This window comes from Pan troglodytes, chromosome 2 (assembly GCF_028858775.2).
Source record: "Pan troglodytes isolate AG18354 chromosome 2, NHGRI_mPanTro3-v2.0_pri, whole genome shotgun sequence".
NCBI classification, from domain to species: Eukaryota; Metazoa; Chordata; class Mammalia; order Primates; family Hominidae; genus Pan; species Pan troglodytes.
The window spans coordinates 179,399,593-179,425,540 of NC_086015.1; positions in this window are offsets into that span (position 1 = coordinate 179,399,593).

The window sequence follows — 25,948 nt, forward strand, 5'->3', positions numbered from 1 at the left end:
ATAACATTATGCCTGAAGAATCAAAAGAACAAACTAAACCCAAAATTATCAGAAAGAAATCAAATAGAGAACAGAAAAAGTACAGACAGAATCAATCAAACCAGCACTTGATTGTTTTAAATAAAATAAAAACAAAATTGACAACCCTCTAGTTAGACTAAGAAAAGAATAGAGAAGGGTCAAATACAAAATTAAAAATGAAAGTGTAAATTTCATAATATGTATCTCAGAAATAAAAAAATCATAAGGGACTATTAGGAACAATTATATGCTGGCAAATTGGATAATCTAGGGAATTAATAAATTAATAGAAAAATACAACCTACCAAGATTGAACCAGAAAGAAATAAAAAGTCTGAACATATAAAAACAAATAGGAGATAAAGAAGTTGTAAAAATCTTTCCAACAAAGAAAAGCCTAAGACCAGACCACTTTACAGCAGAATTCCACCAAAGATTCAAAGAAAACTTTAATAATTTCCAATAATTCTAAAAACTGCTGAAAAATAGAGCTAGAGGGAATGCTTTCAAACTCATTTTATAAATCCAGCATCACCTTGATTCCTAAGTTAAAAAAACATGTCACAAGAAAAGAAAACTACAGGTCAATTTATCTGATGTACATTGATGCAAAAATTATCTACAAAATAATAGCAGATGAAATTCAACAATGTATTTAAAATATTATATGACAAAGTAATATTTATCTCTGACATGCAAGGCTAGTTTAACATAGGCAAATTAATCAATGTGATATATCACATTAACATAATGAAAACTTGAAACTACATGATTATTTCAATTGATGCAAAAAAAGCATTCAACAAAATCCAACCTTCTTTCTTAATTAAAACCTTCAACAGTTTAGGTATAGAAGGAAAGTTTTTCAACATGATAAATGTCATTTATGAAAACCTGTTGTTATGATTTGGAACTGTGTCCCCACCCATATCTCATGTTGAAATGTAATTCCTGGCGTTAGAGATGGAGCCTGATAGGAGGTGATTGAATCATGTGGGTGGCATTCTCATGAATGGTTTAGCACCAGTACCCCCTTGGTACTGCATAATGAGAGAGTTCTCATGAGATCTGATTGTTTAAAAGTATGCAGCATCTCCCCCCTCTCTCTGTTGGTCCTGCTCCTGCCACGTAGGATGCCTTTTCCAACTTTGCCTTTCAGCATGAGTGAAAGATCCTTGAGGCTTCCCCGAAGCAGAAGCTGCTGTACTTTCTACACAGCTTAGGAAATCATGAGCCAATTAAACCTCTTTGCATTGTAAATTACCCAGTCTCAGATATTTCTTTATAGCAATGCTAGAACAACCTAACACAGATAATTGAGGAATTAGGCATTGCTATTAAGAAACCTGAAAATGTGGAAGCGATGTTGGAACTGGGTAATGGGCAAAGGTTGGAAGAGTGTGGAGAGCTTAGAAGAAAACAATAAGATGACGGAAAGCTTGAAACTTCCTAGAGACTTGTTGAATGGTTGTGACCAAAATGCTGATAGTGATGTGGACAGTGAAAACTAGGCTAATGAGATATCAGATAGAAATAAGAAACTTATTGGGAAGTGGAGCAGTCATTTTTGTTATGCTTTAGCAAGGAGCTTGGGTGCATTATGCCCATGCCCTAGAGATCTGTGGAACTTTGAACTTGAGAGTGATGATTTAAGGTATCTGGTAGAAGAAATTGCTCAGCAGCAAGGCATTCAAAATGTGGCCTAGCTGCTTCTAACAACCTATGTTTATATGTGTGAGCAAAGAAATGACCAAAAACTGGAACTTACGTTAAAAAGGGAAGCAGAACATAAAAATTTGGAAAATTTGCAGCTTGGCCATGTGGTAGAAAAGAAAAGCCCATTTTCAGAGGAGGAATTCAAGCAGGCTGTATAAATTTGCACAAGAAAAAAGGAGCCAAGTGCTAACATTCAAGACAATGGGGAAAAGGCCTCAAAAGCATTTCATAAATCTTTGTGGCAGCCCCTCCTATCTCAGACCCAGAGGCCTAGGAGGGAATAATGCTTTCGAGGGCCAGGCCCAGGGCCCTGCCTTCCTGTACATCCTCGAGACACTGCTCCCTGCGTCCCAGCTGCTCCAGCTCCAGCCTTGGCTCAAAGAGGCCCAAGTACAGCTCAAGATACTGCTTTAGAGAGTTCAAACTGTAAGCCTCTGTGGCTTCCATGTGGTGTTAAACCTGTGGGTAAGCAGAGTGCAAGAGGTGAAGCTTGGAGCCTCTCTCTAGATTTCAGAGAATGTATGGAAAACCTGCATGTCCAAGCAGAAGTCTGCTGCTGGGATGGAGCTCTCATGGAAAGCTCTACTAGGGCAGTGTAAAGGGCAAATATGGGTTGGAGCCCCTATACAATGTCCCCACTGGGGCACTACCTAGTGGAGCTATGAGAAGAGGGCCATCATCCTCCAGACCCCAGAATGCTAGAATCACTGGCAGCTTGCATCATGCATCTGGAAATGCTGCAGATGCTCAATGCTAGCCCATGAGAACAGCTGGGGGCAGGCAACAAACACTGCAAAGCCAGAGGGCCAGAACTACACAAGAGCCCAAGGCTTTGGGAGCCCACACCTTGTACCAGTGTGGCCTTGATGTGAGACATGAAGTCAAAGGAAATTATTTTGGAACTTTATGATTTAATGACTGACCTGCTGGGTTTTTGACTTGAGTGGGGAGTGTAACCCCTTCGTTTTGGCCAATTCTCCCTTTTGGAATGGAATTATTTATCCAGTCTCTATATCCTCATTTTATCTTGGAAGTAACTACCTTGTTTTGTTTTTTATTTATTTTACAGGGTCATAGGCAGGAGGGACCAACCCTTTCTCAGATAACACTTTGGACTATAGACTTTTGAGTTAATGCTGGAATGAGTTAAGACTTCAGGGGACTTTGAGAAAACATGATTGTATTTTGAAATGTAAGAAGGACATGATATTTGAGAGGGGCCAGGAGTGGAATTATATGGTTTGGATCTGTGTCCTCACCCAAATCTCATGTTGAAATGTCCCATTGCTGGAGGTGGAGCCTGGTGGGAGGTGATTAGATATGGGAGTGAAATTCTCATGAATGGTTTATTACCATTCCCCCTTATTACTATATAGTGATAGCATTCTCATGAGATCTGGTTGTTTAAAAGTGTGTAGCTCCTCTGTCTTCTCTCTTTTGCTCCTGCTCTGGCCATATAAGATGCACCTGCTTTCCCTTTGCCTTCTGCCATGAGTGTAAGTTTTCTGAGGCCTCTCCAGAAGCAGAAGCCACTACACTTCATGTACAGCCTGCAAAACCACGAGCCAACTAAATCTCTTTTTTTTTAATAAATTACCCAGTGTCAGGTATTTCTTGATAGCAGTGCAAGAATGGACAAATAGAACCATAGTTAAAATTTTACTCAATGTGGAAAAATTGAAAGCTTCCTACTAAGACCCAGTAAGAAGCAAGGATGTCCACTCTCATGACTTCTATTCAATAGTGTGCTGGAAATACTAGCAAGAGCACTCAAGAGAGAAAAAATGTAATTTGTCACATGAATTTTTTGGTTTCCCAGTGCATGTAGTACTTATGCTTATACTGTAGTCAATTAAATGTGCAATAATATTATGTCTGAATCAATGTACATACTTTACTTAAAAATACTTCATTATTTAAAAATGCTGAAAGTTATCTAAACTTTCAGCCAATTGTAATCTTTTTGCTGGTGGAGGGTCTTGCCTCAATGTTGGTGTCTGCTGACTGATTAGGGTGATAGTTCCTGAAGGTTGGTTGGAGTGGCTACGAAAATTTCTTAAAATAAGACTAGAATGAAATTTGCCATATATATTAGCTTTCTCTCTCATGAAAAAGTTTTCTGTAACAAGTGATGCTGTTTCACAGCATTTTATCCACAGTAGAACTTTTCTCAAAATTGGGGTTAATCCTCTCAAACCCTGCTGCTACTTTATCAGCTAAGTTTATGTAATATTCTAAATTTTTTGTTGTCATTTCAACAACATTTGCATCATCTTCCCCAAGAGTAGATTTTACATCAATAAACCAGTTTCTTTTCTTATTCATAAGAAGCAACTTCTCATTTGTTCAATTTTGAACGTTAGATTATAGCAATTCAGTCCCATCTTCAGGCTCCACTTCTAATTTATCTTGTTATTTCCACCACATCTGTAACTTCTTCCTCCATGGATGTCTTGAATCCCTCAAAATCATCATGGGGGTTGGAATCAACTTTTTCCAAACTCCTGTTAATTTTGATATTTTTTATCTCCTTTCATGAATCACAAATTTTTTTTTTTTTTTTTTTTTTTTTTTTTGAGACAGAGTCTAACTCTGTCACCCAGGCTGGATTGCAGTGGCACAATCTCAGGTCACTGCAACCTCTGCCTCCTGAGTTCAAGCAATTTCACCACATTGGTCAGGCTAGTCTTGAACTCCTGACCTTGTGATTCACTCGCCTCAGCCTCCCAAAGTGCTAGGATTACAGGCATGAGCCACCACGCCCAGCCCTCAAATATTCTTAATGCATTCAGAATGGTGAGTCTTTCCAAGAACGTTTTCAATTGACTTTTCTCAGATCTACCAGAGAAATAGCTATTCATGGCAGCTACTGCCTTATCAATAATAAAGCCTTAAATAATAAGACTTGAGAGTCCAAATTACTCCTTGTTTAATGAGCTACACAATGGCTGTTGTGGTAGCAGGCATAAAAGCAACATGAATCTCTGTGTAAATTTCTATCAGAGCTGTTGGTTGACAAGGTACATTGTCAATGACCAGTAATATTTTGAAAGGAATGCTTTTCTTCCTGAATAATAGCTCTCAATAGTAGGTCTCAGATATTTAATAAGCCATGCTGTAAACAGATGTGCTGTCATCCAGGCTTTGTTGTTCCATTCATAGAGCACAGACAGAGTAGATTTAGCATAATTTTTAAAGGCCGTAAGATTTTCAGAATGGTAAATGAGCATTGGCTTCCACTTAGGGTCACCGGCTGCATTAGCTCATAACAGGAGGGTCAGCCTATCTTTTGATACTTTGACACCAGTCATTTAGTACCCATCTCTAGTTATGAAAGTCCTAGATGGCATCTTTTATCAACAGAACGCTGTTTTGCCTACATTAAAAATCTGTTATACAGTGTAGCCACCTTCTTTGATTATCTTATCTAGATCTTTTGGTTAACTTGAGGCAGGTTCTACATTAGCACTTGCTGGTTTGTCTTGCAATGTTATGTTATGAAGATGCCTTCTTTCCTTAAACCTCATGAACCTCTGCTAGATTCAGCATTTTCTTCTCCAGTTTCCTCACCTCTCTTAACTTGCATAGAATTGGCAAGAGTTAGGACCTTGTTCTGGATTAGGCTTTGACTTAAAGGAATGGGGTGACTGCTTTGATCTTCAATCCAGACCAATAACTTTCTCTAGATCAGGAAGAAGGCTGTTGTGCCTTCTTAGCATGTGTTCACTGGCATAGCACTTTAATTTCCTTCATTAAACTTTTTTTTTTTTTTTTCATTCACAGCTTGGCTAATGATTTAGCACAAGAAACCTAGCTTTCAGCCTATCTCAAATTTTGGCATGCCTTCCTCAATAAGCATAATCATTTCTAGTATTTGATTTGAAGTGAGAATGTACAACTCTTCCTTTATCTTGACCACTTAGAGACCACTGTGTGGTTATTCATAGGCCTAATTTCAATATTACTGTGTTTCAGGGAATAAGGAGGCCTGAGGAACAGAGAGAGAAGAGGAAACAGCTAGTCAGTACAGCAGTCAGAACACATGTTGAACACAGGTAACATTTATCAAAGACGTTTCCTGTCTTATACTGGCACAGTTTGTGATCCCCCAAACAATTACAATGGAAACATCAAATATCAGTGATCATACATCACCATAACAAACGTGAGAAACGAGTGTGAAATATTGCAAGAATTATCAAAACATGACACAACAACATGAAGTGAGCACATGCAGTACAAAAAAAACCATGCCAATGGACTTGCTCAATGAAGGGTTGCTACATCCTTCAATTTGTAAGGATTTTGTCAAAATACTCTCTGTGAAGCACAATAAAGAGAAGTTCATTAATACAAGGCATGATTATATCTGATAAAGGGATGAGTGTCCAAAATTTATAAAGAATTCATACAACTCAATAGTGTAAAAACAATTCAATATAAAATGATCAAAATACCTGAAAAACCTTCTTATAAAAAGATATAAAAATGGCCAATAGGTATATGAAAATGTACCCAGTATCATTAAATCAAAAAATGCAAATAGATGACTATTATTAATACCCAAAAGTCAATAAGATAACAAATGTTGGTGAGATTGTGGAGAAAGGGAATTCTTGTACACTGTTGGTGAGAATGTAGATTGGTATAGCCATTTTGGAAAACAGTATGGAAGTTTCTAAAGAAATTAAAAATAGAACCACCGTATAATCCAACAACACTTTTTCTGGGCATATAATGAATAAAATTGAAATCAACACCTTGTAAATATATCTATCTTCCCATGTTTATTGTGGTATTATTCACAATAGCCAAGATATAAAAGCAGTATAAGTGTTCATAGATAGGCAAATTTTCAGGAAAATTTGTTTTTATATCTTGGTGAAAAACAATCTAAGTGTTCATAGATAGACAAATGGAAAAATAAATTTTGATACATATATACAATGGAATATTATTCAGCCTTAAAAAAGAGTGAGATCTTGCCATTTGCTGCAACATGGATGAGCCTAGATGGATATTATGCTAATGAAATAAAGCAGACATAGAAAGAAAAATATTGCTTCATTTCACTTATATGTGGAATCTTAAAAAAATAATTAAAATCTACAGAGGTGAAGAATAAAACAGTGGTTACCAAGGGTAGAAGCTGGGGGGAGGATATAAGAGATGTAGGTCAGAGAATACAAGGCAGCATATTTGCAGGATAAACAAGTTCAGAGACCTAATGTACAACCTACGGTTTGTAGGTAATAACATTGTACTGTATATTGAATTCATGCTACATAAGTACATTTTAACTATTCTTGTCACAAAAACAAACAAAAAAATGGGTAACCACGTGAGATAATGGATATGTTAATTGGCTTCACCATAGTAACCTTTTCACTATTTATATGTATTCCATAACATCATGTTATATAACATAAATATACACAATAAAGTATATTTTAAATAAATAAAGAACAGGTAAAGCTAAATATTCTATTGGCTATTAAAGAAATTAAACTCATAATTTTAAAACTTTGTATAAGAGAAACCTCTAGGTCCATATGGCAAACTCTACCAAAGAATTAGAAAGGTAATACCAGCCTTATACAAACTTTCTGTAGAAAGTAATAGTATATTTCTAAGCTCCATGTGGCTAATATCACTTTGATACCAAAATTTGACAAGGACAATACAAGAAAGAAAACCTATAAGCTCAGCTGATTAATGACAATACATGTAAAGATCCTAAACAAAATAATAGAAAACAAAATCCAGCCTAGCAAAACAAATTTAATACCCCAGACTAAGATGAATTTATTCCATGCAAGAATAGGATAAAATTAGAACATCAATTCTTTTAGTTTGCTACATAATCAGAAGAAAGAAGACAAATCATATTATCAATATGCTGATGAGAAATAGTTTGATAATAGCAATCTATGAAAATATAAAAACTATATTGCAAATATACCTAATAGTAAAACATTGAAACTGTTCTCTTTGCGATTGGGCACAAGACAATGGTAATTTTTGCTTCCACTTCTATTTAACAATTTACTGATTTTCTAGTCAGTACACTAAGTGGAGAGAAAAATAATATGTTTGAGGACTGAGAAAAAGAAACAAAACTTAACTTTCTATAGATTATATGTAAGGAGAAAATGCAAATAAATCTACCCATAAAAATTAGGGTGAATGAGTTAGCAAGTTTGCATGATACAATGATAATATATATTAATATTATCAATTGTTTCACTGTATAATAGCAATCAAAAGAAAATTTCTTTTAAATGATACCATCTATAATAGTGTAAGATATTAAATATCCTGGAATGAACCCTACAAAAGGTACACAGGGCTTCTCAACAGAAAATCAGAAACTTATATGAAGAGAAAATAAGGAATACCTAAATATAGCATGTTTACAATTAGGAAGAAACAATATTGTAAGGGTATCAATATTTTCTAAATTGATTTACAGAGTATGTGCAATCTCAATTTTAAAACCTTAAGAGTCTATATTTGTGGGTGTGTGCAAGTATATATGGCTTATCAAACTTAGTCTGATATTACTATGGCTATGCACACGACCAAGAATAGATGAGACACCCTGAGAAAAGAATGAAATTGGGCTATATGTTCTACCAAATATCAAGATCACAGTAAAGCTACAGTAATTAACATTGTATCATATTGGTGCAAAACATAGAACTATTTCAACCAAAGTTCTCAGGAACTGACTCATGGATACTTGAATCATGATAGAGATCTTTGTAGAGTTGTGCTCTCTGAAGCAATAAAGTAATAATATTATTAATAATCAAAGTTTTAAATAATACTAGTAATATATATGCATTATCTCCAATTTACTATTAAAATTGTCCTCATTTTATAGTGGGGAAACTGAATAGGTTAATCGATTTGCTCACAGTCAAACAGAATGGAACAGTGGAGCCAAAATGTGCACTGCGCTATTCTGAGTCTAAAACATATGTATATTTTGTGCTTCCTATGCCAGACACTGTACTAGAAAATTTTGTGTATGTTACGGCACTACTAATAAAGAATTATTCTTAGAAATGTTTCATGTATGAAACATTTGGCTTATTGTGATGAAGCAGAAGTTTTTCTTGTCTATGTTTATGAACTTTAAAAAATGACAATTATAGTATTGATGACTTTTTATTGAGAAACAATTTTCCAGAGCAAACATCAATACACTAATCATTTAACTAGATTCTATACAGAAAACATAAATCCTAATTTTTTGTTCTTATTACTTTATGAGAAATTTTACAATAATTTGGTATGTGTTAATTTTACCCATCACAACTTCTGTTTTGAGTTTATTCACGACTACTATTTCTCTCATGTCTATTTTTTTCTCAGGTCAGATTTTGCTGATCTAATTTTATAAAGAAAATTAAAATTTTCAATAAATTTTCATTGCCTTCTGCATTTTAAGCTCCTGTTTTGTTTTGAGCTTATTTGTTCTATGAAATCTAATTTTACCCAGATCAATTTTGTTAGGTTTCTGTCATGCCAATAAGACATATTTTCTTCATTTTGTTTTGCATTCATAATAAATTATACTCAGATTCATTCACATTGTCATCAGAGTTAAAGTGGTTGGATCCAAATTTCCTGCTGTATAGCTATTTGTATTCTAGTTTTTGTTCAGATAGTGCAGTTGAGGCTCACACAGTAACTGCCATGGCATACATTTGAAAACAGGTCTGTCTGACAACCAGGTTTCCAGTTTTTCTTCTGTATGCTAATGTCTCTGACATCAATTATCTCAAATTTAATTCTGACTTTGGGGATAATTTCGCCTTGCCTTCCTTACAGCTTGTTGTCTGGATAAAATGTGGAAACTTTTGTAATCTGTATATAATATGCAAGTTTAGACATAATTTATCTATGTAAGTATCCTTTATTATTATTACTATGATCCAAATGTTTGTGTGCCTTCGCCAGATTCAGAATCATTCAGGGCCTTCATCCTGGAATTCCCAGATCCCAGAACTGTGAGAAATAAATTCTTGTTGTTTATAAGCCACCCAGTTTATAGTAAAGCCACCTGAATGAACTGAGACAATTATTAACATTTATTCTATTTGAATTTATTAGATAAACCTGTCTTTTTGCAGCTCAATAAATTTCCTTGGCCTGCTTCTAAGTTGGATAACCATTAAAGATATATCAGATTCTGGCCGGGTGCGGTGGCTCACGCCTGTAATCCAGCACTTTGGGAGGCTGAGGTGGGTGGATCACCTGAGGTCAGGAGTTCAGGACCAGCCTGACCAACATGGCGAAACCCCGTCTCTACTAAAAACACAAAAAAATTAGCCAGGCGAAGTGGCGGATGCCTGTAATCCCAGCTACTTGGGAGACTGACGCAGCAGAATTGCTTGAACTGGGGATGTGGAGGCTTCAGTGAGCCAAGATCATGCCATTGCACTCCAGCCTGAGCGACAAGAGTGAAACAAAAAAAAAAAGGCTCTGATTCTGAAAGGTGAAGCAGCCAGCTGGACTTCCTGGGTCGACTGAGGACTTGGAGAACTTTTCTGTCTTACAAGAGGATTGTAAAATGCACCAGTGCTCCATAAAAACGCACCAATCAGCGCTCTGTAGCAAGCTAGAGGTTTGTAAAATAGGCCAGTCAGCACTCCGTAAAATGGACCAATCAGCACACTGTAAAATGGGCCAATCAGCACTCTGTAAAATGGACCAATTAGCAGGACATAAATGGGGACAAATAAGGGAATAAAAGCTGGCCACCCCCAGCCAGCAGCGGCAACCCACTCAGGTCCCCTTCCACGTTGTGGAAGCTTTGTTCTTTCGCTCTTCACAATAAATCTTGCTGCTGCTCACTCTTTGGGTCCCTGCCATCTTTAAGAGCTATAACACTCACCGTGGAGGTTTGCAGCTCCATTCTTGAAGTCAGCGAGACCACGAACCCACCAGAAGGAACGAACTCCAGACACAATTCTATATATTAATCTTATTTATTTTTTAGTATTAATCCTTGATATGTATTAGGTAAGAGATCTTTTATGTTTATTATACTTGTTAACTCATGAGTCTTCCCATTCTTTTGAGCAATGAATATGAACATTTTCTCATCTGGTAATTTCTTACTCTAAGTTTGCATTTGGCCATGTTTGAGTTATGAATACACAGGGAAAGTACCATTGCTAAATAATTTTTACAATTACCCTTTTCCTTTTTTTCTTCTATAAAGTATTTGATGAGGTTTAGAAAAGAAAGCAAGAGTTTAATTAAAATCATGTAAACGAGCAGATTTTCACGTCTGAACATGTTAAACAGAAATTGGATACAGCCTCATGCTGTAAACGTTTGAAAACTGAACAAAATGTATGAAGTCACTTTTCAGACATTATACAAAAGCCAGCACAGAACCATGATACCCAAGAGTAAAGTAAACATAATGGTGGAGCCTGGTTTCCCAGACTTTCATTCTAGCAAGGGTGGGAACAGAATGCCAAGAAAAATGAGGCTGCCTTACTGAAGTGAAGAGCTGGAGATCAGAGATCAGGAACATTGAGAGAGTTACAAGTAGTGGGACAGGGTTTCAGTGAGCCGGAGGTTATATAGCAAAAAACAAAAACAAACAAAGAAAAAAAAAAACAGCTCCAAACATCTTCATAAGGATTCTCTTGAGTCTTTGCTGAACATGAACTTTAAGTTATGCATAGATATGATAAAACTTCAATGACTTCTGAGCTGAATATTGAACAATTCCTAAAGTGTCAAACATTCCAGGAGGACATTTAAACTCTGACAAGCCAGAGCAAGACGTTGTTGATTACTCAAGCAATCTGTTGAGAACCAAAGATGGACCTGATAGTAATACATAGCACCTCACCTCTAGATTAAAGAATAATTAAGGACTACTTTTTAAAATGTGTCTCAAAGATTCAAGCTAATCTGTTGCTTGACAGAAAGAAGAGCCAACGAATTTAAAGGAATAAAATAATATTCAGCCACTCAATGGTAAAGCACTTGCAGTGTTCAGAATCTGGCCAAGTGCAGGAAATTGAAATGCATAATCAGGAAAAACTAGTCAATATAAATGAACCCAGAAATGAGAGAAATTTTGGAATTATCAGACAAGAACTTTAAAATAGCTAATGTAAATATGCCAAAATGCTCAAAGGAAAACAAAAACATAAAGAGAAGAGAAATTAAGATATGAAAATAGCAATGTAGAACTTATAGAATTGAAAAATATAATAGCTTAAGAAAAAAACTAGATATGATTAATCGCAGATGAGAAACTGCAGAAGAAAAGATCAGTGAATATGACTCTATTATTAATAGAAATGGTCAAAATTGAAGTAAATAAAAACAAAAGCCCTAAGAAAATGAGCAGTATAAAATGGGACAGTATCAAATAATCGAACACATGGGTATTTGGATTTCCTTAAAATGGGGAGAAAAAAATTGGAAAAATGATGAATAAAAATTTTTCCAATGTTGATAAAAATCATGAACTAGTAAATTCAAGAAAAATATAAAACAACAAGTAGGCTAAAAAAACCAACAAAACAAAAGCACACATGGAGGCATATAATCCAACTACACAAAAACAGTTATGAAATTATAAAATCACCCAGACAAAAATACACATTATGGATACAGGAACAAAGATATGAATGACTCCAGGCTTCTCAACAGGAACTTTATAGGCAATGGAACATTATTTTTAAAGTGCTAAAAGAGAAAAGAAAAAAAATCTATATCCAGCAAAAATACCTTTCACACATGAAAGTGAATGAAGATTTTTTTTTTTCAGACAGACAAAAGCTGAGAGGATGTGTTTTCAACAGACCCACAGTATAAAAAATATCTTCAGGCTGAAGGAAAACAATGCCAGATGAAAACTTGGATTTATAAAAAGAAATGAACAGCTCCAGAAATGGTCATTCTGTGAGCAAATATACAATAGTTTTCTGTCCGTTTAAAAAATTTTTTTTGAAAGAAAAATACTTAAAATGAAAATAACAATGTACTGTAAAGTTTACAACATGTCTAGAAGGGAGAATGCCTGACATCGATAGCACAAAATATAAGGAGCACACTATTGTAATTATACTGTGTGATGTTCAGTTATACATAAAGAAGCAAAATATTATTTGAATATAGACTTTATTAATTTAAAGATTCATTTAAAAAACCATACACTAGCCTTTAAAAAGTAAAACAGAGGTATTGCAAATAAGCCAATAATGGAGATAAAATGTAATATTAGAGACTAAAAATAATTCAAAAAAAGAAAGAATGGAAAAATATGTAAAAAAGCAAGATTGTAGTTAAACTCAACCATGAAAATAATTACAATAAATTTGAATTGATCTATACTTTATTTGAATTGAATTACTTTAAATATGTACTTTTTGATATGGTAGCCACTAGCTACATGTGGCTATTTAGCATTTGGAGTGTGGCTAACATACATCAAGAACTAAATTTTTAACTTTATTAAGTGTTTAATTAAAGCTTAAATTGGAAAACAAACAGTTCAGTTATTCTGAGACTTTTCAGTATTTTTGGAACCCTGCATGTATGTGAATCAACATTTTTAACTGTAAATTTTAAGAAATCTAAAAATAAGATATTTGCAATGAAAATTTTATGTTAAACTTGAAATATGTTTTAAGTGTAAAATATAAACTGGATTTCAAATATTTAGTATGAAAAATAATGTAAAAATCCCATGAATATATTTGTATTTATTACTTACTGAAATGATAATATGTTGGATATACTGAGTTAAATATATAACTGCTATCAATTGCCTGTTTCTTTTTATGCTTTTAAATGTGTCTACTGCTATCATTTCAACATTTTAAAAAATGTATCACTTGTCTAAAACACTTTGATAAAAGGCAGAGATTGTCAAGCTGTACAATAAAGCAATAATCAACTACACGCTGTCTGTAAGAAACCAGTTTAAATATAAAGTTGTAAAGCATCTGGAATATCTCAAGTGATATTGAAAAAGAATAACAATTTTGGAGACTTAGAGTACCAGTATTCAACACAACTAAATTTTATATTAAGGACATTGTGATACTGCCAAAGGACAGCAAGATCAATGTAAGAGAATAGAGTGCCTATCCAGATACTGATCTATACATATGTATGGTTAGATTGTTGACAAAGATTCCAAAACAGGCCAAAGGAAAAAAGTCTTTTCAAAAAGAGGTGCTAGAACAACTCAATATGTATATAGGAGAAAAAATTTGTACTTATGCATTATACCAAGAATTAATTTCACATGGATAATTAATCTAAACATAAAAACAGCCACCATAAAACTTTTTAAAAAACTCACCAGATAATATATTCATCAATTGGGTAAACAAACACTTCTTAGTCTGGACAAAAAGCAATAACCATAAAATTTTTTTTAAAAATTAGATTTCATTAAAATTAAAAATTTCTGTTCGTCAAAAGATATCATTAAAAATTCATATGAAAGACACAGAGTAGCAGGAAAAAATCACTGGAAAAAACTTTGTATGGTGATGAAAAGATTCCATAATGATATACATTTGTGAAAACTCATCGAACTTTACAGTAAATGTTCTCATGTTTGTGGACTATTAGGTCTCTCCTACATTATTGGTGAGGACCTAAGATAATACACCTAATTGGCAATTATCTGGTAGTTTCTTACAATTTTAAACATAATCTATTCACAAATATTAGCCCAAATAAATTAAATCGTTAAAAAAAAGTACCCACATGTCCATAGTAGCTTAATCTACAAGTAAATCTATTTATTTATCATAGTAGCCCAAATCTGGAAACTATCTAGTTGTCCAGGTATCCAATATTAAAAAATGACTTAAAAAACCCTAGCATATTCATACACATTCATTCATGGAGTACTATGTAGCAATAAGAGGGAAACTCGTGTATGGAATTACATGAACATATATCAGGACCATGATGCTGAGAAACAGAAACCAAATACCAAAAGAATACATATTGTATGATTTCATTTGTATGAAATTCCAAAAGAGGCAAAACTAACATATGCTGGGGAAAAAAAATAAGAACATTGGTTGCCTCTGCCACTTGAGAACTCACCATTAAGTTTTCTACTTAGGTGTTAAAGAGGCACAAAAGTGGAATGCTTTGTCTCAATATCTGGGAAAAAAAGCAATATTATATAGTTGAGAAAGACATTATTTTCTAGTACTAAGATCTTAGGCGAACGAGTCTTCAAATGAAGGATATTGAAAAACAAATGTTTATTTTTCAAAATATATAGGTTAGATATCCCCAATCTGAAAATCTGAAATCTGGAAAGCTCCAAAATCAACTATTTTTTGAATACCAACACAATGCCGCAAGTGAAAAATTTCACAACTGATCACGTGAGACATCACAGTGAAAAGCTGTTTCATGTACAAAATCATTGCAAATATGTGTATATTTTACAGATAAAATATTTGTTTAAAAATTGTATAGAAGTACCTTCAGATTATTTGTATAAGGTGAATATGAAACAAATGAATTTTGTATATAGAATTGGGTTCCTTCCCTAAAATATCTCATTAGGTACATGCAAATTTCCAAAAATCTGAAAAAATTCAAGATCTGAAACATTTCTGATCTCAAGAATTTTGGATAAGGGATACTGCATATTTAAAGTGCAAAGTTAATCTTTATGTGGCCATTTTATCTTCTAGAAATGTCAAGTATATCATCTTAAGTTATAATTAACATTTATATCACCATGTAACCTTCTTTTAAAGAATTATCTCCTTTTATACAAACACCAAATGACCCTGCAAACTGAATTCTAATTCTCTAAACTTAACAGGCTTGTTTAAAACTGTTGAAATGTTCATTTTTTATACACATACTTACTTCCATGTGCAATGTCTGTTTTCCCCTTTTCTCCTAAAGAATTACTTCTCTTTTACCTTTTGTTACTCACTACATCTACTCTAGTTCCAAATTATATTGTCGATATCTCTGTTGGAATATATATATATATATATATATATATTACATAATCTTGCATTTTACCTAGAAAATCTTCCTTATTTCAAAGACTAACAATGGGAAGCACAGAAAAATCACAACTTAAATTTTGTGACTAAGAGAAGAGGCCATCCCTTAAACCAACCTCATCTGCATCTGAAGTAAATTCCATTTCTTTAGCATAGAAAAGCAATATTTTCAAGATATTGATGAAGAAGTAGAATGCAGTAGGCTAAGGCTGTCAACCCTAGACATACATTAGTTATTTATGGGAGCTTAACAAAGTATCAATACTTGAGCCCTAGTTCCCAGAGATTATTTGTTAATTGGTCTCTGAAGGCATATGCCCATCTATTAGTATTCCAGTGTGCAGTTCAGTTGAAATCTAAGACAATATCAGTTTTTTAAAGTCATAAATATTTCCTTAATCTGTTATTAATTTATGCTTCTGAATATCCATTTTAGTTGACAATTAGACACTGTTATGAACTTCTGATAAAAAGCATGCAGATTTTAATATTTCAGGCTTCATGTATTAAAAAATTATCATAATGTTTCAGTTAATTTATTATGTTAGTCTGGAACTGAGCATATAACACCTCAAAAATTTACTGTGTATTATATCATCATTTTTCTGTGAATGCTTGTGTCCCTAGAAGAATGAAACAGCCCACAATAGAGCCTCATCCATATTATAGTACACATTGTTATAGAAGTCTTGTAGTGTAGTGAATTACGGCTAAAATCTACATTCATATATACTATATTTCAGTTAACTTGGCAGTCAATACCAACATATTTTCAAATATTAAGCTGAAATGCAGCTCAAGTTTTTTAAAAAATCACTATTTTAAACTAAACGCTCTATTTCCAAAACACTATTAAATGCAATCAGAATTTTTGTTTTCATGCAGTTTGATATGGTTTTTATTACTAAGTTTATGCCAAAATTAAATATGAATTTCTGTTTCCAACACTATTTGAAATATCATTCTATATTTAAAGTACAGCAATAAATTGTTTATATTTATTATTAACCTGTGTTGGTCTAAAACTATGAACTGTAATTAAATAGTCCAATAACAGCACAAAAGTAAGTTGATTCAATCTTGCAACTTGTATTTCTTGACACAGATATATTTTCTTAACAGAACATGTAATCAAATTGAGGCTATCAATAACAGACAGCTCCACCTCGCTCACAAATATGGAAGTATCAATATTGTAGTAGAGTTAATCTCTAAGAATAAACTCAGGGCTTCTTCCCTATTGCAATGTTAAAAAAAGAAATTCTCTCTATCAATGAAATGATGGGGGTTTCTAGGCTCCCCTTAAAGAAATTAGGTTTCATTGAAATGAGGAAAGGCAACACTCTGGCAAAGTGTTATCTTGGGCACAATATCATTATGATCAGTTCCTTCTGGGATGATGTTAAAGATTAGTTTATAAAAGTTCTTAAAGAGTTTAATATCTTTTCTTATTGGGCCTAGTTGTATTTATGGAAATTGTGGCAGTGTTTGTGATAGCAACCTCACAAAAACATGAGAAAGCTTTGAGAAAGAAAAAAAAAAAATGCACCTGGCTGATCATTAGCTCAACGTCTAAATATCACTCTTTCCAAAATACTTTTCTGAGAAATGATCATGGGATTTTTCTCACTGTTTTCTGACAAAGGGAAATAGCAGCCTATAAAGACAAATTCTGAAAAGAAGCCAATCTTTTCTCATCAAAAGATACTTAACTTGGTGTAGGTGAATCACTTGTAACAAGTGTTCCACACTGATGCAGGATGTTGATGGTGGGGGAGGTTGTGCATGAGTTGGGACAAGGGGTACACAGGAACTCTTTGTAATTTCCACTCAATTTTGCTATAAACCTAGAACTCCTCTAAGAAATTCTAGGCGGGGCACGATGGCTCACGGCTGTAATCCCAGCATTTTGAGAGGCCGAGGGGGGCAAATCACTTGAGGTTAAGAGTTTGAGACAAGCCTGGCCAACATGGCAAAACCGCATCTCTACTAAAAATACAAAAATTAGCTGTATGTGGTGGTGCACACCTGTGATCCCCACTACTGAGGAGGCTGAGGCAGGAGAATCGCTTCAACCCAGAAGGTGGAGACTGAAGTGAGCTGAGATCGTGCTGCTGCACTCTAACCTGGGTGACAGAGTGAGACTCCATCTCAAAAAAGAAAAAATAAAAATAAAAAAATTAAAGAAAGTCTATTAATATAAAAAAGATTTAATTTACTTATAAAATATTTATAAAGATTTCTGGATTTACCATAGTAGGAAAAAGTTTTTTTTTTATTTATTGTTTATTTTATCCTGTTAAAAACTATCCAAAGTCAATAAGCACAACAATTTTTTGAAATCCCATCTTTGGTGAAAGTACTATTTGTTTGAAACTCGAAACCACACAATACAAGAGGAGTATGGTTTGGCCCTAAGAGCTTCACTGTGCTCAATTTATTTCCAAACAGAAGTAGTGGGGCTGACCCATATTTATGGCCAGAATTCTGTCAGGAAAGCAATGAGAAGACTGTGGTTTGAACAGTTCTTTGTCTGACAAACTCAGGTAGTTGGTGAGAAACAAAAATTAAATAGTGATTCCTAGCTCTTACTCTACTTTTGGATCACTTGAGAAAGTTTTGAAAATACATATGCTAGGGTCTCAAACCAGTGATCCAGGTGCAATTCTCTTGGGACATTGTGTAGATTGTCATTTATTTTTTAGTTCTCCAGTTTACACTACACAAAGCTATTGTGTAATACTTTCTCAATGAGGGCTAAGAGAGCTCACTCACATACAATTCTCTATCATAAGGAATATTCCTTTTTTAAATTATTATACTTTAAGTTTTAGGGTACATGTGCATAATGTGCAGGTTTGTTACATATGTATACATGTGCCATGTTGGTGTGCTGCACCCATTAACTCATCATTTAGCATTAGGTATATCTCCTAATGCTATCCCTCCCCCCTCCCCCCACCCTGATGGCCTGTCAATTATCCCAGTCTTTTCTCCACACCAAAGTCCAAAAAATCAGCTTATCAATGAAGAACTCACCTAACTGAAAGACAAATGATTCATTCTTGTTGAATCAGTCTCCGTGCTAGAGAAGAAAAGAAAAACAAATTTTAAAAGGTGAACATTCAAAGTAAATTTCTGCCAAAAAGGATGAAATTTCTAAACTTCTAAAATATGATGCAGTTTTTTAAAACCTTAATGAAGACATTGTACAGGAGCTTAGGGAAAGACATGACAAGATCATAGAAACAAAAAAGTCATAACCACCAACCTTACCTTCACAGTTAAACGCCACTCATATCCTTTTCCCTGATCCCAGACTTCCTTTATATCTAATTCCATCTCAATTTCAAGAAGATTTCTATTTGGCTTTAGTGTCCTACTGACCTTTTTACTACATTTCTAATAAGCTGATGGTGAATGTTGTGATTTAGGTTTGGGAGAGTCATTTTCAGATTTGCTATTCAACACTAATGTTTTGAACATTTTGAGTTTTCTGAAGTGAGAACAATTACAAATTAATGATCCTTTCTTTCTCAAATTGAAAACAACTTTAAATGATATGAAACTGCTCAGACAACACCGTAACTGCAAAAACACTCACCAGCTCAATTCAAATCACATGCAAAATTTTATTTTTTACTGAAATCAATTTGAATATCCTAAAGATATTCTATATGTAATCCACCTAATTATAAATAGTATATTTGAAGAAGTGTTCAATTTCCTATTTTTATAGAGTATTGTGTTTACATTTCTGAGGAAAATTGAATATATGAAAGACTGATATTATCTATTAATCAAAAAAATAGACAAATCCAGGCAGGAGAGGGAGAGATGATTAAACATTGACCTATTAACACTCTACAAACTTATACTAGATTGATTCTTGCTAGAAGCATTGAAGAATGCATTCCATTTCCTATGGCTGTTTCAGATCCCATAGGGTAAAATCCTCTGGTCACAGCTATTGCTTGGACTCTGTTCTTTCTCAGTTCTTCTATTCTTACATGTGCAGGCTACTCCTTTTTTTGATCCAATTTTTCTTAGCTAAAATATAATCATAAATGAATTCCAATCTGATATATAAATATGATAATTGTGAACATAAAGTAAATGTTCATGTTCATAATATAAGACACTAATAAACTTCCAAATCTGGATTCAATCTTAATTCTAATAGTTATTTTCATAGTTATTTGAATGTGCTTAATGCTCCCATGAAGACATTTCATTTTTATTGAAGGAATTCTTTTCCTTTGTGTTCAACATAAAATAAGTGGTTTGATTTTGCTCAAAATTATGGATAGTCTTTTCAGTAAAGCTTGAAAATGGCAGACAGATTTCTTATTTGTAAGGAGGTGATATAAAGAACTGACATTTTGATAGACGTCATGATAAATAAGCCTTCAAGTTGATGACATGGTAGCAAGATAACACTAAGGTAATCTTTTCCTCATTTTTTTCCTCTTTTTAAAGATTTTATGAACTTAAACTGTTGGACAAAATTTGGTTTTATTTAAAATAACCTCTTACACATATGGATGATTCGACCAACTACTATAAAATGTTAATAATGTAATTACTTGATGGTAGAAAGTCCTATTAATATTCAGTTGTAATGATGGCCATATATTTTGATGGTATCTCAAGATTAATAGCACCTGACATTTTTATCACACCTAACAGTATTTAGATGCGTCTATGTATGGAATTTCAATTTCTCTTAAGATGCCTCTTCCTTTCTTCCTGAAGTTCTTTCCTTTCTGTCTCCACTGCTACCACTGGGGTTGAGTTACACAGATTCATTGCTATACCCTCACTTATCAAGGTAGTCACAGGTGGGAAAATGCAGAAATAAAAATCCTTTCCCTATACATTAGTTGAACTGTGACAGCCTGATAATTTGCAAAGAATAATACTTAAATAAGTGGGGAGAAAGTGTTTCAGGAAATTGTGAACCCCATCAAAGCACATGAAATTCATTCCCAGGTGCTTAGTGCCACAACTTTTTTCCCAAAGACTTTATTAATAGAGACAGTGGAAGGAAAACTCATTAATTTTATTACATGGGACAGATGGTGGCTATTTAATGTTCTTGTTAGGCTTAACAAATAATTCTCCTGTCTTGAGGTTTAGATTTTCTCAGCAAGTTCAATGCCCCAATCCTAAATTTAAAACAAAATAATAGTAATTACTGAAAGCAGAAAATTAAAATTCCACATTAAATTTTCAAAATTAACATTGAGCAGTTAATTCTTATTCATGGAAGTGAATTAAATTCATCTTTGAAGAAGACAACTTCTTTTCATGAAAAACCGTCATAATGGCCTTTTGGTTTTGCATTTGTTATTCCAGAGGTAAGAATAAGAAGCAACCCGAAAGACAAAGTCTAAGACTGTGAAAAAGTCTTTTTGTATTGTAATTTAGTATCTATTTTAAAAGAGTCAAGTACAAATAGCCCTTGTTGCTTCCTTTGGTAAGATGTTTCTTGACTCCATATAAACCTAGAGACTGTAGTGTCATAAATTGCTGGAAAATGTTATTACAGAGTTTTTTGTTTTGTTTTGTTTTGTTTGCATTTGTTGCAGATTGGATTCCCAGCAAATAGTCTCTGAGATGGAGTTTAGTGTTTAGGATATTAACTATGGAGTGCCTTTGGAGTCAATACAAGAGGGAGAGAAGGAAAGAAAACTGTGAAGAACAAGAAGTCAATTTGCGGCAGCCACCACAGCTTAACTTATGGTGAGGTGTGGATCCTTTAGAATTGTCTCGTGTTGGGCTAAGATGGCCAAACCTTAGACTTCTAGTTCAATCAATCACGGGAAGTGGACTGACCTGGGAAGGGAAATGACTTTAAGCAAAGTGGCTGTCTTAAGCAGAGTCTAATCCTCGCAGGAGCTAACAGCTGAAGGCTACATGCCAATAGTAATTCCAGAAGAAGGGGCAACAAGTCCAACATGGAAGGGTACATCAGAGTTTTCACCACAGTTCATCTCTTACATAACTCAAATTCACCTCTGCATATACATCCTGGCAGACCTATTATCTGGAGGAAAATTTAGCAAAGCAGGTCAATGGGACAAAAACACTCTTTGCCCCTGCCAACAGATGTGCAATGTCTCTCCCCTCCACTACCCATTTTAGATTCCCCATAATATCATCTAGTACCTCTGCTAGTACCTAGTGACATGACCTGTGGCTCTAAGCCCCTGGTCACCATGGCCTTCTCAGGTTAGTGTGATGTGAGAAGTTGCCCATTTATCATCAAAACTGGGCAAGGGATTTCCAAAAACACCTAAATAGATTACCCTGATAACATTTTTTCTTTCCCTCTTTATGCAGCAGCAGCAGCCCTGGACCTCATTTTATTTCCAAGAATTGGGTCAATACGGTGAGAAATAGAAATGAAATTCGAAGCTCCTCAGCTAACTGAATGGACCCCATCTTGGCCAATGGGACTCCAGAGCAACCTTGAAAACTGAGTTTTTGGCCCTGATGAGTAGGAGGTCAGACATGTTGTTATATCCCCTCCCTCCCTAACTGTCATTAGGCTTTCATTTCTAAGGGCTAAACAGAAAGCAGCTCTTTTTTTTTTTTAAATGAAGAACTTTATTTGACTCACAGTTCTGGCAGAAAGCATGGCTGGGAGGCCTCAGGAAACTTGCAATTATGGTGGAAGGTGAAGGGGAAGCAAGCATGTCTCACCATGGTGGAGCAGGAGAGACAGAGCAAAGGGGAAAGTGCTACACACTTTTTGTTGAGACAGGGTCTTGCTCTGTTGCTCAGGTTGAAGTGTAGGGGCCCAATTTCAGCTCACCGCAACCCCCACCTCCTGAGCTCAAGCAGTGCTCCCACCTCAGCCTCCCCAGTAGCTGGGACTACAGGCAGGTGCCACTACACCTGGGTAATTTTTGTAGAGATGGAGTTTCGCCATGTTGCCCAGGCTGGTTTCAAACTCCTGAGCTCAAGCCATCTGCCCACCTTGGCCTCCCAAAGTGCTGGGATTATAGGCATGAGCCACTGCACCCACCCATGCTAGACACTTTTAAACAAGATCTTATGAGAACTCACTATCATGAGAACAGGAAGGGAGAAATCTGCCCCCATGATCTAATCACCTCCCACTAGGTCACTCCCTCAACATTGGGAATTATAACATGAGACTTGGGTGGGGACACAGAATCAAACCATATCACTGTCATAGGATCCTAAATATTGTTTCTGACCAAGGAACTCATTTGCTGTGAGATTAATGAGAGGATAAACAGAAAGCAGGTCTTTCAAAAGACTCCGTGGCTGCTATCAGGCCTACATCAACCAACTGCCTGATGCTGCTCCTCCCTTCTGCAGTTTCCACGCAACAATTGATCAGCATTTCTTCCTGATAAGAGACCACCCATGGAGTGGTTCTGGCCAAGCCAATCTATATGCAACTCATGAAGGGGCATGAAGTTCCATTGCACATGTGCATGTTTCTCCTTTCAAAGATATTCATGACTCCTTCTACTTTATTAAATATGTATATTCTACCACCCTGCTCAGCATCAATTCCTGTTCCCTTTGTTCTTCCCTTTAAGTGTCTGTTTCTGGCTTCTGGCCAGAGGCTATGCTTTCCAGTCTGTCAGAATGGCCACCCTGCAGGCCGCAATGCTTTATGAAAAATAAAGCTTTCCTTTCCAAATTTATGAGCCTCATTATTCTTGGGTTGACAATGGATACATTCTTTATATTAAAAATAAAACCCACAGTACCTAAACATTTGAATTAGACCATCTTAAATTTGAATTCTCATTATTTGCTAGCTAGGATTGTGGGCAGGTTACCTAAATGATCATACCTTAGTATCATCCCTGTAAAATACCAATAGTAATACCTACACTGAAGTTTTGTGAAAGAATTGAAGACAATGTAAAATGACTTGCAAAATACCCTGAAACATAGCAGTGCACAAGAAATGTCAATGATTCTCACAAAAGTTAATTTTCTACATTGTTTACCTTTGCATGCCTATCTGATAGATAAGAAAAATGGGAACAGAGAGAGTTAGAAATGTTTAAACTGCAATCACATTAGCAGTTTGTCTAAATAAATACATTTGCTATGTATCATTTGAACACCATTGAAAGGTCCCTTTGATTATTGCTGTTTACCTATTTGTTCTGCTTGGCAATTCTTGTTTGTCCCAGGGCAGCTCTCTAAAGACTTGCATTTAGTTATATTGCAAACAGACTGGTATGTGGAATCATTTGGTGAGAAGTTTAGAAGGTGCATTTCACCTTTAGATTTACCTTAATTATTAAGTGGAAATAATTTCTATGATCCATGGTTCATCTCACTTTCATAAAAACCAATACAGATAATTTTTCAATATATTAAAGACATTTAAATAGCTAACAGTTGATATACTAATGAGTAGATTGATATACTTAGTTGATGTATTAGGTTGGTGCAAAAGTAATTGTGGTTTTTGCCATTAAAAGTAATATAAACAGTTAATATATTGATAGGTACGTAGGTATCCTCCCTTTTTTTCACCATCATGAATGGTGTGAAAGATTGCACTAATGGCCCCAATTTTTTACCTCTCCCAGTATTGACTCCATTTGTCAAGTAACTTTGTGGTGGTTTTTACTGTAAGTGGAGATTCTTTCTCACTGCCAGATTCTTGAATTGAACATATGCTTGCTCTGTTAATGAAATTTCAGTAGACCTGTTGCAAGAAGAGGCATGCATTTCTGCTGTTACCATGAGAAGAACATGCCCCAGCTGCAGCCAGATCACAGGAAAGGAGTAAGAAACATGTGGAACTGAGCTAAACCCAGTCATGTCCGTCTAGATTAGCTGACCTTTCAGCTGTGCCAGGATGTGTGAACGAACAAAGCTGAAGCCAGAGAATCACCAAATGTAACTCAGCCTTGATCAGCCTATCCTCAGGCTTATGATCCTCAGCTTATCTGCATACTTGTGAAAAATGGTAAGTAGTTGCTATTTTAAGCCACTGAATTTTGTGTGGCTGTTACAAAGTTAATTTTCCTGAAATTGGTTAAATTTTCGGAATAGAATTTTTTTTTCATTTTCTTCAGATGTGTCATCTATTCATGAAATATCAGGTTATCATCTGGCATTAGAAGCTCTAGGCATGAAACACATCTGTCAATAGCAAGAATAAGAATAACTCGTTTTATACCACACGTTCTCACTCATATGTGGAAGCTTAAACTGTTGCGATGTTGTGCTCATAGAAACAGAGAGTAGAGTAGTAGTATTAGAAGCTGGGAAGCAGAAGGAGGAGAAGGGAGAGGGTGGTTAATGGACACAAAATTACAGCTAGATAGAAGGAATAAGTTCTAGTGTTCTATCGCATTGATGGATGCCTAATAACTTATTATGTATTTTTAAACAACTAGAAGGGAAGAGTTTGAATGTTCCCAACACAAAGAAATGATAAATGTTTGAGGTGATGGATATGCTAACTACCCTGAATTGATCAATACATCTTATATACATGTATTAAAATATCGCTGCATACCTCCAAAATATGTACAATTATTATGTCCCAATTTTTATTTTATTTATTGATTTTTATTATTATTATTATTCTTTTGAGACAGGATCTCACTCTGTCACCCAGGCTGGAGTGCAGTGGCGTGATCTTGGCTCACTGCAACCTCCACCTCCTGGGTTCAAGCGATTCTCCTGCCTCAGCCTCCTGAGTCGCTGGGATTATAGGCGCCTGCCACCAAACCCGGCTAATTTTTGTATTTTTAGTAGAGATGGGGTTTTGCCTTGTTGGCCAGGCCAGTCTCGAACTCCTGACCTCAGGTGATCCACCTGCCTCGGCCTCCGAAAGTGCTGAGATTGCAGGCATGAGCCACTGTGCCCAGCCTATCTGTCAATGATTAAAAATAAAAATTAGAAACTAAAAAAAATTGTTAAAGAATAATTTTAACTAGGGAAAATTTGTTAAAATTAGGAAAGTGTAAATCATATTAGTAGAAGAAATTTATGTGGTTAAATTTTAAAATTACATTAAATGAAGAGAGTACATTGGAGCTCTAAGTAAAGAAGATACTGGGTAAATCTGGAGTTGATTTCATTCACTTCTGCTTTATTGAGGATGTGCTAGTAGAAAAAATTCATTCTCTTTATGTTCTACACTCTTA